We start from the raw sequence: 15,763 nt of genomic DNA, 5'->3' as shown, positions 1-15,763 counted from the left end.
TTAAAAACTATAATAAAATCAAGAATGGATTATCATACATGCTTAAATCAAACAATGTGCCTCACTGTTTCAGTTTATACCTTAGTAATATATAATTTTGAGGTTAAAAACTATTATAATTTAGGATAAACATAGGTAACATTTAAAGTGTGTCTTTACCCACATGAATATAACACACTAAAATAAACTTTTGAAGAAATGTGTCTGTTCCCTTTACTAGTTGGTTTAAATTATGTTTCTTCAATTACAAACCCTGAAGATGATTATTCAAAGGTATTTTTCCGGACTCTAGAAAGGCTTTCGTCCCCCACAAATCTCCTGTGTTGGAAAGGTGAGTCAGTCATGGGCATGCTGCCTCAGTCCTGGATGAGCTCAGCATGGGGGTGTGCCATTAGGAGGTGGAGCCTGGTGGGAGCCTGGTGATGAGTCGCTTCACCTACAAGGGTGTGTTTTTGTCTCTGATTCCTCATTTTTCTCTCCATTTGCTGGCTGCCATGGCTTGCATATCTTTCCTGTGCTATGGCCCTCTGCAGTATCGTTCTTTCTTGGAGACAGACAAACTTAAACTAAAACTGTGCTCCAAAGTATTACTCTTCTCTTCCTCTAAGTTTTGCATACGTGGTATTTTGGCACAGTGGCCAGAGAATGACAAATACAGATCTGGCATCATTTTTGCTGTTTCAGAGGCAGGATCTCCAGCAGACCTTTTCATGTTTCCTTGCAATAATGAACCATCTACTCTGTAGCACAGCAAGATACGAATCTCAAATCAAGGAAAGAAGACCAAAGTCTCAACTTTGAAGCCCCATAGTACATAACTTAAAATGTCCATCCTTCAGTTATCATGATTTAAACATATTACAGTATCTTAACTCTATGTAGCTTTACAGATTGCAAGGGCCTTTTGCTTTGTCCACTCAAAGAACTTTGGAGTAGCTATTATCTCCCCAATTTGAAACAGAGTTCCTGAGTTACAGAGACTTTAAGCTTATTACTCAAGTCCAAGTTCATAATCATAGCTTGAACTTGGGTCCTCTCATAAAACATGTTTCATGTTTGTCTCAAGTACCTTTGTAAAAATTCTACAACTTACAAGTCTGTATCTCTGAGGCTGATTTTGCACTTGGATCCTACTTCAATATTTTAAAATATCCATATGTTATCTACATTTGGAGGCAACCCTACCACTTAATATTAAATGTGAAATATTAAATGTGAAATATTAAATGTGAAATTTTTCTCTTTCCTGCAACTTGTGTATATTTTTATTTTGCATTTTGTTGAAAAATCCAATATATTTCACATCTATTTTTCTTTTAATAAGATCATAATTTGCTCCACTTTCCCATCAATCACTGCTTTTTTCATTGCTTTAACTTTTGTCTTTGCTTCTATATCCATTTGGTTACAAAGGAAATAGAGTTACATAAGAATGCACTATTTTTAAAGAGGTGCTGGGGCTTTAGCTCATTTGTGATTGAACTCTAGACCTTTTGTACTTTTCATAATGTGAGCTGAGGCCAATTAGTTACATTTCCTGAATATCAATTTTAACTCAGTCATTAGTTTCTTTATGTGTTTGTGCAGCGTGTATTGCTAAATTCATGTTATTGGTAGTGTCTAATTCATGTGATTATTATTAAGAAATGATGAGTGTAGATCTTAACATAGTGGCTAGGACTTAGTAATTATAACCACTGATAAGTGACAATTATAGTGTCTGGTACCATCAGCTGTCAACAAATATTACTTATCATTTTTACTATTAGTATTTTTATCAATATTATTACATTAATTTAATCAAATTTTGCCATTCCCTTATTTCTATAAAATTAATGTCACTCTGATAGAAACATTTGATTTGTGTTGAATTTGTTTATAATTGTCTATCCAGATAGTAATATCTTAAGGTAATATTCTTCTGTCCTTTATCTCCAGGAGAGGGTCAGACACATAGAAGCTGATGTGTACACAGATATTGACTGGTAGAGTCACTGTAGAAAAAAGCTGACATCTTTGGAGCCACTTTCTGTTTTTCAAGAGTGATTTAGGTTGGCCAGGTGCCACTATCCTGACCTTCACTGCCATGGGATGCAGTCACACACCACATTTGCTCTCTGGCTTATACTCTGGGTAATGAATCATAGACCCCTTGGGTTTTAAACAGCATGATTCACGTTTTTAACTTTGAGCAAGCTACCCAAACCATATTACCCTTAGGGCTTAGCCTAACTTCAAGCATCTCAATAAGACTATTACATGAGCTCTTAAAATAAATGTACACATTATAGTTTAACATTATGATTCAAAACTTTTGGTTAAATTCGTATTGGATTAAGGCTGCTTTGTGAATGAGAAAGATTGCTACTTTACCATGGAAGCTTTAATTAGTAATGTCCTTGGGGTTGTGTACATTTGCAGGTGAGTCTTGCATAATCAAAACTTCTATTGCATTACTTCTGTAAATGCTCATGAATATTCAGTATTCATAACTCAAGCCTATGTCTAGCCATTCATTATAGCCAAAATACTGTTGAATGCCTGACTTCTACTTGTTCTTATTTTCAACCTTCTCTTAATCCTAGTGGAAATGTTTAGCAAGTTGGGACTTATGTAAATGCTGCACAAATTTAGGCTCACCATTACGTTTTCTAACTTAATACCTCAGAGTCATTGAAATTTCTAGCTAAGTATCTTATTAACTATCTCACTACTCTGGATTCTCTTGTAGCTCTCAGTATTCATCAATAATTATTGTGCCTTAAAATGAGCAATACACAGTGACTTTCATCAGACAAATACGGTTAGCATAGCAAGTTGCTCTGTATGTCACTGAGAGATTTTAGTAAAGTTTTACGTTTCTAGTTTTCTCATCTGAAAACTAATGTCGAAGGTCCTCTGCATTGCCATAAGCTAGCAAGATCTCACCACCAAAGGATATGACAAATGTTATATTATACATTCAATATTAAGAAGATGCAGAGATCTAGTTAGAGAAAATTAAGCAAACAGCCACCCATACTTAATATTCTGATAGCTTGCATTTCTTGTTACAGTTCTTAAATATTAATGATATTTTAATTCAATGTGTAGTTACTCAAGCTTTGGATAATAGAATATACTGTGTAAAGGTCAAGGTACTCTGAACCTGACCGTGCACTAGGTTACCTTGACTTAATTCATTCTTCACACAATGATATTTATTGTTATTATTCAGGTGATTGCTCAGGGTCATTAAAGGAAATAAACAATATACTTTATTTAACATGAGTTGGAGAGGATCTACTTACACAGGGACTGTTCACAAGATGTGGAGCAAATTCAGGAAAAATCCGAATGGGTACCTCAATAAACTGGGATTAAATAACAGGGAGCTCAGTCACCATATTTGGTCAGAAAAGATAGCCCCATTGACAATAACTTGAAGACAATGAGGGTGTCAGAGCATTGCTGCAACCTGGAAATAGATAAGTGCAAAGCGTATTGCCTTGAGCAAAACCATGATTTCCAGCCCAAGATCAGCTTACTGTGAGAGATTCAGAACAACGTTTACCACTACTTCAGCTTGCTCTTTCCCTCTGATCCCCTGCTTGGAGCCTCCATTGTCTGGTTCAGTGAAATCCACAGCATGGCGAAGCCACTGTGGCAGCCCATCCAGACTATCCCACTGGTTTGAGAAGTCTATCTAAACATCACATACACAGTATATGACTTTATAGATATATATGATATACTTCCCTAAGATAAGTGCAATTATTATGTATTACGAACATATAGCACTAGTAAAGGAGAAACTACAAAAGTAAAAATTAAAAATGAATCAAATACAAGATACCCAGCACAATAAGCAACAGTATACCCTTTACAGATCCCTCCCTCCTCCCTCCCTCCCACTTTTCTTTCTTTCCCGGGTATTCAGCTCAGGGCCTTTGCACTGAGCTGCACCCCAGCCTTTTTAAATTTTTAAGTTTTCAAACAGTCTCACTACCTTGCTATGCAGCCCAGTCTGGGCTCGAACTTGCAGTCCTTCCTCGGCTTCCCTGAGTGCTGGGATTACAGACTTTCACCACCCTGCCCAGCTCTGACCTCCTGTCTTTCATACACAGTGATCATTCTAAATTCTACTTTCAGAAATACCTGAATTTTGACTTATTTCTTCCAATATTGGCACTGAATTTTCTTTGTCAGTATTTTTCTTGAAATTGCATGTTAAGGAATTGGAGAAACTATCATTTGTATAGTATTAAATTTACCAATAAATTAGCATGGAATAGCTTTTGATTTAATTAGATTGCATTTATGAATTTCCATAAATGAACCCCCTCCCCCCGGAAATCTTGTGCAGTTTTTGCTAGATTTGTTCCCAGGTATTTGCTATTTTTATGTTATTTTCAGAGATGTCTTATTTTCATGGCTCTTTGCTCATTGCTTTTGCTAGTGTATGGAATCAAAATAGACTTCTAGGGAATTAACTTAAATGAGTACATGTTGCTTTGTTCTTTTATTATTTCCAATAATTTTCTGCAGAATAATTTGCTCTGAAATAGATGATTATATCATGTGAAAATAATGGTACTAATTTTCTCTTTTCCAATCCTTTTGTCTGAAATTTATTTTTCTTGTTTCATAGCTAGGACCTCTGGTACAATATTGGATAAAAAGTGACAATTGGTAATAACTATATGAGGAATAAATGAAAACTTTTTCTTCATTTAGTATATTTACAAAAATTATCCATAACTAGCAGGATACTTGATTATTGAATAAAAATGTACTATTTAAAATGAGAACTAAGACATGGAAACTTACTAGCACTGCTTTTATTTACTATTGGACCAAAGATTATACAGGAAAACAATGAAAAAAAAGTTTCAGAAATGGAATGAAGGTGAAATTGCTTATTTTAGATGCTGTATTGGACTCAATATTCCAAACATGTCCCTTTTTCCCTAATTGATTTTTAGATTCAAAGAATTTTGTCAAAGATCCTATAAGCTTATTTAAAAAAATTTTGTGTTTGATTTTTAGTTTTATGTGTAAATGTCAAGGGCCAACAATAATCATGAAATGGTGCAAAGTATGTTGACTTACTCTGCCAGATGTTGATAAACTACAATATTTGCATTTTAGAATTAGTACTTTATTGGCTTAGAGATAGAGGAACTTCTTAAGCATTTATCATAATAGGAGTAGCATTAAAAATGATCATGAAAAGATGGATGATTCAATAAATGTTGCTAAGACTAATGGTTGTCAAAAAAGGAATTGGTTCACTGTATATTATCATAAAAATCACTTGACAATAGAATCGTGACTCAAACTGGAAAGTAAAATTATAAAACTTAAAGAAATATTAGAAGAATACATTTTAAATGTCACTTTCACCATACTTTAAAAAATGACAAAACAGTCTGATAAAACTAAATGTTGAGATAGATACAGAGTGTCAGGAAGTTTTGTGGGGCTGGTAAGATTTTAAATCAACACAATCACTTTGAAAAATTGTGTAGTGTTATGAAGAAATATTGAAGGCATCAGTTTCTGCAGTGTGGGACCTGTAGTTATGAGGATAGAATTTATCATATGTTCACCAAGTTGTGTGCTTCTAGAAACATATGTAATATCAAAAGCCTTACATGAATAATAATTGAAATATATTCATCCAATGTATGACTGTAGAATAGTGAAAATAATAAACTAGAGCTATAAACAACATAAAGTGGTTCTCAAACATATAGTGCTAAGCAAAAGAAGTAAATAACACAATACATCTTCCATTTACATATGTAAGATTAAAACCTGTAAAATTAAGCAATGCATTACCAGGGACATATGTATAGAAATTAAACTATAAAAAAAGCAAGGAAATGATTATAAAATTCACATTAGCAATTGTTTCTGGAGGCAGGAAAAAAGTAATTCAATAATAGAAGTGGCTTCAGGAACAAGTGGTATAGTTGGATATCAGGGCTCAGAGCTTATGTAGAGTTTGCCTTTTATTGCTATATTTTTCCTTTCCTTTGTGATGGCTTCAGTCTTAGGCAAGCTCATCATTTGCAAGGAACTTTCTATACTCCCAGGAAAACCAAGAAATCTGTTTCTTAGTAGCTCGAGTGAAATTCCAGACACTGCTCTCACTGTTCCACTAGGTCTTGAGTCCATCCCTGCAGTGATGATGGGTATGTACAATTGGATCTAGGTCATGTACTACTAGATTTGGGCCATGTGTCAGTTGTTCAAGTGTCAGGACAAAATGTCACCAATCCTCGTGGACAGGTCTTCCAAAGGGAAGTCCCAAAGTCACGGGCTTCCAAAGAAAATTTAAGGCTATGTTACCAAGTGTGACAGTTAAGGTAGAGTTTCGACTCCATTAGCTTTGGGATGGTGGAGCACACTCCTAGGTGTCCGGGTAGGTCACAGAGTTGTGGTGTTAAGTCTAGGTCTGGTGACCCAGCCTCTGCCACTCTGCCACTGCTTCCCTGCTCTGCTTCCTGGTTGCCATAAACTAGGCAGCTTAGCTTCACCACACCCTTCTGCCAGGTGTCTGCCTTGGAGCCCGCTGACCATGAACTGAATCTCCTGAAACTGTGAACCATATTAAACCTCTACTCCTTTTAGTTGTGGGTGGTGGGTATTTTGTCTCAGCAATGGGAAACCTGACACACAATGAAATCCGTTACAGATGTGGGGTTGTTGCCGTGACTATACCTGACCATGGAGTTTAGAAGGCTCTGGGTTTTGTTTACTGGAGGAGTTTGGAAAGGTTTGGAGATGTGGACTAGAGATGCCTTGGAAGGCAGAGAGCAGAGCTGATAGGTGATTCTGGTTGGAGCTTAGAAGAGCAGAATGATGATAGACTGTGAAGAGCAAAAGTCAGGAGCAGGAGGTAGCAGCTGGAAACAAGGCCTCTGCTGGCATTTGGACTCGGGGTTGTGTGTGTCACACTTACACACTTTGGCGGGAAATTCATCTACATTTTGCCCATGACATGAGACTTTGCAGGAGACTGATTTATTTTGGGTGTGGCTGCATATGTATTAGTTACAATCCATCTACCTGTAGATTTCCAGAGCTAGAAAATGCCAGAAATGGTTAATTTTATAGCTCAAAACTGTGAAGACTTCAATTCTCCGGCTTTCATACTTTTTTGGTTTTACCACTTCTGGTAGCAGGATTGTTGCCTTGGTTGAAAGTACCACATCCTCACAGGACAAAGTCTGAAAGGAAAGAAGGTGGGCTGAGGGCTCATAAAAAGTTGGATTAGTGCATTATAAACCTGTCACAATTTTAATAGGACCAAAATTTTCAGAGCAGTTATGAAGCATCATAACTATGTGCTTGTAAAAACAGGGATTATACTACACAATCTTAATTTTTTGCCTGCAGATTAGACTTGGAGTGAAAAATGAGTCAACACTCAATTGTTTGGTGTGGTCAGGTTAGGGTAACATTCCTTGGTTACGGGAAACAGTGAAGAAGTCAGCGAGGCTCAGCTTTGTGAGAGAGAACAAAAACATTTATATAATTGGCTGCAAAGAAGTCTAACCTTAAAGGATCTTTTTTTTGTGTGCCTGGGATTGAACTCGGGTCCTTGAGCTTGTGTAGCAGGTGGCGAAACCACTGAGCTAAATCCCTGGCCCTCTAACCTTAAAAATATGAATTGTATACTTTTCCTTATGCTTCATATAGATCTGTCTTGTTTCTCAGTTGCTGCTAAACATGTCGCTTTATGAATATACCAACATATTTAAGATATTTATATTGTTCATAACTTTTTTATTACAAATGATAATATAAAAATCAAATTTTGCATACATTTGTATACTTCTGTTCTTCTGTGAAATATTCAAAAGTGAATTCCTGATTGAAGCACATTCTGCTTTGACTTTGTAAAGATTTTCCCTTTCACTTTCTAAAGTGTCTTTGTTAACTCATTTTCCTATTAACAGTGCAAAAGGGCTTGATTTTTCCTTTTTTGTCTCAGTAGGTATCTTTTTAATTGCAACTAGTATATTAGATTAAAAATGAAACATAATTTTATTTGGTACATACTTCCCTGATTATTATTTATACTAAGCATCTTATATCATTTATTTTAGGAATACATCTCCATATCTCTTACTTATTTTTCTAGTAGATTCAATTTTATTTATTGATATTTGAAGCTTTTTGATACCCTGGAAAATTTATTTTTCTATATTCTATTCATAAACATTTTTTCCACATTGTTTTTCATTTCTTGGTTTCTTTATGTTGCTGTGAACAAAATTCAAATTTATATGTGGACATATTTTATTTATTATATTTATAGCCATTAGGTCTTGCATCTAACTTAGTTCATTTAAATAAAAATTAATAATTTTGTACTATTAATAGGTAAGTACTATTATTATCCCCATGTTACACATGTAGAAATTCAGGTTATGTCATGAGATTAATTTTCCTAAGGTAACACAGCCAATTAGAAATCTGAAATCAGAGTGAAATCTGAACCCAGACATACTGACTCCAAAATGCATGCTCTGAACAATTACATAATTTTAAAAAATATTCTAAATTTCAATATTAACATGAATCACTTTGGCTATGTACTGTTCTATTCATATGCTAATTTATGATTTTTAAATTACCATGAAATACATACAATGTTGATATGTGGTAAGGCATATCCTTTCTTATTTATTTAAATCTTTTCTTGTCCATTATTTCTACTTTCTATTTTAGGCAAATTTTACAGTTAGCTTGTCTAGATTCATTAAAGTCCTATTGTGTTTATCTGATTTTGTGTATTTATTTGAAAAACAATGTTTTTATAAAATTAGAGATTTTTTTCATAGGAACAGAATCTATTGACTTTAATTTTTAAAAAATGTTATATAGTAATGTTTCAGAGATTTTGTTTTAAATTTTTATTGTTGCTGGCATTATCATGTTGCATTTTTCTTTCACTTTTCTTTTCAGGCACGAATTCCAAAATATGCTTCAATTGTAAAAGTGTACATATAAGTTTATTTTCTAATTATTTATTGATATGTAGAAAAACTACAGTTAGTTGGTTTTTGCTTCTACCACATTAATTGAATGCTCCTGTAGGCTCTAATTCCATTTGCTAGCTATAGTTTGGATCTTGTCTGTCCCCAAAAATAACAGGGCCAAGTGACCAGGAACTAAAGCCTCAGAAAACATGAAGCAAAATAAACTTTTCTTCCTTTTCAGTTGATTACCTCAGAAATTTTGTCATAGTAATAGAAAGATAACACATTTGTTCTTATTTTAAACTTCTTTTAGAAATGAAGAATGTGAAAAACCTTTTAGATTTTTTTTTTGAAAAGATGGAATATAAAATTGTTATGGAAATGAAATATAAAAAAGGAAAAAGGGCAAAGAGAATTTTGCGGAATATTTCCTGAATCTACTGTTACATTAATTACATTTTATGTATTTTGAGCACTTTGGAGTGTATAAATTAATTTTCTTCACTTGGAGGATTTTCCTTGCTATTTTTGGCATTTTCTTTTCCTTTTGCATTATAAAGTATACTAAAGTGATACATCCATTTTCATTATTATGGTAATCTCAGTGTTTCAATAACTACAAAGTGCCTGACTGAAAGTGAGATGTCAGCACTGCACAGTTCTTGTTTTATCATAGTTTGTCAACCTCACCATCTTTAAAAGGCAAAACTCATACTTAGAACATCACTGATGGAGTGAGACATCAAAACACTACAGAATATTTTGAGAGCAAACCCAGACATACACACATCCATTAGAAATGTGAAAACCAAAATTAGGAAAGCAACATATCGATGTTAGACATGTTAGATGTCTAACAAGAGTATCTTACCATTTTAAACAAGTGTATCTTACCAGAGGATTGAAGGACCATAAAAGCACATTTTTGCATTAAATAAAATATGCTATGTTTGTAGAATATTTTAAAATTGATGTTTCTACACATTTAAAAAACTCTTCATTATAACCTACTGACATGTGACATAGCCAGGGTTTATTGTTTAGTTTGAGAGCAAATATACTAATGTCTAAGTTACAGCACCAGATTAGTAAACTGCAGAATTGCAAAAACACAGTTTAAGTTTCACTCCCATTGAAGGGACATAGAAAAATCAATAAAAGACAGATAATAGGAAGAAAGAGGGGAAAACACTGTTGTAATCCAGAACGGACAATGTGTCTAAAAGTGTACCTTGAATTAGTAGATTGTCTTATGTGTTTTCTATGTCTTTCAGCTTTTAGTGTGGTTATGACTCTGTATATATGATAATTAACTCCATAAGGACTAAGAAGATAAATAAATGAATCTGATGCTGGTAAAATAAAAGAGGAATAGAGAGATTGAGGTGTGTTATGTACATGCACAGATTTCCTACAATGAATGTAATCTTTGTGTACTGCAGAAGTGTAGCAATAAAAATTAATTAAAGGGGCCAGGGATTTAGCACAGGCACCTGCCTAGCAAATGCAAGATCCCGAGTTTGGTCCCCATTTCCAAAGAAACAAAACAGAAACAAAAACAAAAATTAATTTTAAAAAAATCAGTCTTCACCAGTGCTTTCAATCAGAAACATGTGAGAATAAACTAACATATCATGGAATGCCTGATAATAGGAATCTTGACATCCTACATTTCACGATTGAAGTTGTACATAATAAGTCGTAGTAGTGCAATCGCCTGGCTTCAAGTCTCACAACTAAAATTTGTACTCAACTAATTCTCTTAAACACTTAGTGAACACCTATATTTGGCTGGAGAAGGTATATATCTGAAAGAAAGACATTTTCTGGGCTTTTAGAAAGTCTCCCTGCCCCATCTCTCTTTCTTAAAGGCATTTTATAAGTGATGTAAGACATTTGACAACATCTGAGAATGTTTTGTAACTTTTCTCACAAGAGTTAGTCTCTATAAAGTTCCAAAGAAAAAAAATGGAAACAAAATCTATGTAAATAAGGAAGGGCGGAGGGAGTGAAGGGTGCACAGGTAATGGGGAAAAAAATAAGAACCAAGATCCATCATGTACAGGTACAAGCACCCAATGATAAACGTAAACGTATTGTATACCTAAAATGGACCAATAAAAGAATTTTTTAAAAAAGAAATTATGTAAGATGAAGAATCTACTTTTAAATTGTAATTTAGAATGTAACTTATACATCTAAGCAAACATACACATATTGCTATGTAGATGATGTGGACATTACCTGAGGGACATTAGTTAGGGAAAGCAGCATGGAATAGTAACTCATGCTGGCCTTGAGACAACTATGGGGTTGATCTATTTAATTCCCTTGGTGGGCACTGATCTTTTCCCACTTTAATTCTGGTGTTTTGATTTTTTTGTTAATGCATTTTAAAAACTTGTACATCCCAGCAGCAGAGAGTGAATACTACTCACTGGACTCTGAGTATGTATTAGTACCTGCTTGACCATAGTGGTATCTTGCTCATAGCTACAGCTGTGCTTTACTTCTGTACCTATTCATTAATCTTTGTGCATAAGAGAGTATCTATCCGCAATGTTTTGCATATTTAAATTATATGATTTTTTTTTTTACAGGTGAACAGCTTATTTTTTTTTTTTACATAGGTGGTTAGGAACTTGTAAAGCCACATCCTATATTTTGATACATGTCCCAGATTCTGGGTGTAAGGCATTGCAAATTATGAGTGTTTTTAACTAAATGAGAGTATTGTGGGTGGGAAGCTGAATTCATGCAAAGGGCTTGAGAAATGTGGAACAAACAGAGGAAAGAGACCAAATTGCAATCAATAGAGTCTGTGATGGAGTGGTTAGTTCTCTTCTGTAGTTTTCCAGTGTCAGTTAGTGGAAACGTGTTTCTGGTTATTTCATTCCAAGTCTTAGGATCTTCTCTTTCACATACCACACCAGTCAGTGAGGAGACCATTTCTGTTCCATACACAAGAGAAATCCCTAATAGAAGACCTTTTCTCACTACTCTCACTGCTCAACCACAGGCCAGGTGGAAATCATACACCTGAAGGGATATTTTAAAAATTCTTTTGGACTCCCAGTAGTGTTTGTTTTGCAAAGACTTAGGAAAAGGTGAATGAACACAGTACCTTAATGTATATAAAAGACTGTCCTTTTCAAACCAGGATTTTACTTTTCCTGTTTTATAGTACTCCTCCACATGGCAGGCAGCAGTAATTTGATCTGCATGCTCCTCAGCAGAGAATTTCCTCACAGCTGCAAATCAGCTCAGGGTATATTCCTGTTGGATTTCAAAGAGGCACAAAACTAACAGTTGAGTCCCCAGGTCCTCTTTTGCCCATCCCTGGAGCTATCTCCCCATCTTAGGACTCTGCCTTCATAGATAGTACACTGGCATAATGGTTTCTCAAGATGAGAGAGAGAGAGAGAGAGAGGAAGAGAAGATCTAAATTGGTTTACTGCTTTGATGTTTTGCACTGGACTGGAACCCATAGAAGATTTTGACATTTTGTCTTGATTTTCTGAGGATTTACATAATTTAGAGATGTATGTTTACCTTATTAATTTAAACTTTTCAAATTTGGAATTTTATAAATTAATGAAATAAAGACAAACCACTCACAGGCTACTGAAATCCTCAATAGTAGAATATCTCTGACGGCTGAGCCACCTAGACTTTTAGGTTTGAAGTGATGCTTTTTCAAGGGTAATAACCATTTGGGAAGTGCTTGGCATTCTGAGCATATATATCCCTTCAAGATTTTCCTTAGTCCTAATGAGCCACAAGGTTTGCACTGATTCTCTTTATTTTGTCTTTTCCCTTTTTTGCATTTGTCCTCTTTTGGTATTACTACATATGATGGGAATTAAACTTGTCCAACGTACAGTGGGAATGACTTACATTGCTCTTACTCACTGAGTGGACAGAGTGAGAGACTGCTGGTATTAGTAAATGCATCGGTTAGGGTTTCCTAGAGCAACAGACCCCTTTGGCCTTCCATGTGCTGGAGAACTGGAGGATCCAGTAGCTGCTCAGTGCGAGAAGGGAGAATCCATGAAACAAAAGGGACCAAGGACACAGCACCAGCCGCAGACCTCCCGAGAGTCACTGCTCTGAGTGCACCGTAAGGCCTCGGAGCCTGGATTCCAGTGTCCATAGTGAGGGCAGCACAAGGTGCCACCTGCTGAAGTAGAATGGAGCTCTTCAAGTGTGGGCCAACTGCCTTCTTCTTTCCCTCCACTCCGTCCAGGCCACAACCTGCTCCATGTCTCCTAGTCTAGTCCAATTGACCTATCGTGATTAACAGTCACAGTAAGAATTTCTTTGGTTAAAATAACTGTAACCCAAAGCAAACCAGCTGGGGCAAAAGAGCTATTGCTGGAAGGACACCATGCTATCAGATACGGGAGAAGGGGCATGGATGGTCCGCTGTTGGAAGGGCAGTGCTACTGTGGGCTTCCGGAGCAGCTGGGCAGGGACACTGCCAGGACTCCACCTCAGCCTGCCCTCTCTGCTCCTCCCTGCTCTGCGACTGTGCTCTCCTTTCCTACCCCAGACAAGCTTCCTGCCTTGCTTCCCCAGAACCTGCAACCCACTCACTTCTCCTTCTACCAGAGGAACGAGGTAACTCTTCCTAAGTTCTATTGAAAAACCCCAGGGAGAGGCCACCAAATCACGTTTTCTAGGTTCTCACCCCACTCAGTGTGCTTGGCTGAGATCCGGGATTCTGCAGGAGAATCAAAGTCAAGTGTATTCTGCTGGCTTTGGAGATGAAGAAATAGGGCTGGGAGGAGGAGGTGGCTTGCCCGAGGCCGCTCAGCTCACACAACCCTCTTCCATCAAGGCCTATACAAGTCCAGTAGCAGTAGCTGTAATTAGACTTGTAGTCATTATGAAACTATTCAGAGGCCTGGGGATTTAGCTCAGTGGTTCTGCCACCTGCCTCGAAAACTCAAGGTCCCAAGTTCAATCCCTGGTACCAAAAACAAACAAACAAACAAACAAACAAACCAAAACACTAGTTAGAAAGAGCCTGAAGGAGAGAATAGCAAAACAAGCATTAATAACTTATAGTGAATATGTTACATAGTACCATCTAGTGATGACCTAGAGAATTTCAAATATACATATATATATATATATATATATATTTCATTCTATTTACTATATGAGGGAGTTTTATTTTTTTATTTTTAAAAAGGTACACAAGCTGAAAATATATTTAGGATCACATATTTATATAATTTATGGGCCAAAAGATAATAGTACTCATTTAAAGAGGATCCCAATTAATATTTTTAAAACCCAGCATTTTTTGTGCTGATGTTGTAATCATTTTAAAATTGAAAAAGAAATGGTATAATTTTTTGCAGAAAGTAGCTATTTGCTGTCGGATACAATGTAAAATGAACTAGATGTCAAAGTTTGCAACAAATATTGTGATACGTGAGCCTGTGTTTTTGAAAACAATTAGGTAGTTTTAAGAATGTACCTTGAAGCCAGGGATGGTGGCTCATGCCTGTAATCACAGCACTTGGGAGGCTGAGGCAGGAGGATCACTCAGAGTTTGAGTCTAGACTGGACTACATGATGAGACCGAGTCTCAACAAACAAACAAACAAAAAGGAATGTGCCTTGAGACCATAGTGTTAAGTGAAGGAACTCAGACACACAAGCTTTAAAATCGCTTATATGAAAAACTCAGTATTCTCAATGTACAAAATAAAGACCAATAATAGGAAAAAAGCGAGTGAAAAAAAGGTATTGTAATTCAGCATGGACAATGTATCTAAAAGTATACCTTGACTTAGTACAATTGTGCTATATGTTTTATATGTTCTTTGGTCTATTAGTCTGGTTTTCAATCTGTAGATATGATGATTAACTTTATAAGGTCATTTACAAATAAATGAATCTGATGCTGCAAAAATAAAAGCAGGTGGAAGGGGGGGAAGGGAATTGAAATGTGTTGTGTCCATGTGCTAACCCCTACAGTGAGGGTAATCATTATGTACTGCAAACATGTGCTAATAAATGTTTAAAAAAGAGAGAGAGAGAGAGGCAGAGATAAGACACAGTTAAATGACAGAATAAGCCCACTACCAGATGTGCTCTTGCTGGAAGTTGTTGTCTTTTTTTTTTTGGTATCAGGAATCGAACTCGGGTCCTTGTGCTACGCACAGCAGGCCATGAAACCACTGAGCTAAATCCCTGGCCCAGCTGCTGTCATTTTGCTGCCAGCACAGGTAGCAGGGTGCCCTTGGGCCCCAGCCGGCCAGATTTCTTGGTTCTGAGCCCACATATCCAGCTGGTCCACCAAACACTTGGATATAGTGTGGCCACATGGGTCCCTTTTTACCTAGGTGTGATTTACAACTATTCCAGCATTTATCATCTCTATGAAGTGTGGCACAATTTTAATGTGAAAGACAACAGTTTTACCTATGAAAACATGGAACACCTACCTTTGAATATTCATGAGTATATTTATTGTGATATTGTTTAATGATTTTTAGTGTACATTTACATTGCAGAAAGAATTTGTCATAGCATATATGAAAGATAAATTTTCCCTTGGAGATGTAGACGTCGTCAAGAGCTTCCACAAATCTTTTGAGAATTCATCCTGCAAGGCTCTCTACATGGGAGTCTAATATTCAGACATCTGCAAGTATGGGATGAGGTTTTTCAAATCTTAATATAATGAATAAGGAAGTAAAACCATGAGAGGGGAGGCAAAATGAACACAATATTTTCTCCTGAGGTAACAAGATTTCATAGTTTGTGGAGAA

The sequence above is a fragment of the Heterocephalus glaber genome, unplaced genomic scaffold, assembly GCF_053883595.1.
Source record: "Heterocephalus glaber isolate CG9 unplaced genomic scaffold, H.glaber_assembly_v1.0 deba00001550, whole genome shotgun sequence".
NCBI classification, from domain to species: Eukaryota; Metazoa; Chordata; class Mammalia; order Rodentia; family Bathyergidae; genus Heterocephalus; species Heterocephalus glaber.
The sequence above is the reverse complement of the archived record's forward strand: the minus strand, read 5'-3'. Positions refer to the sequence as shown.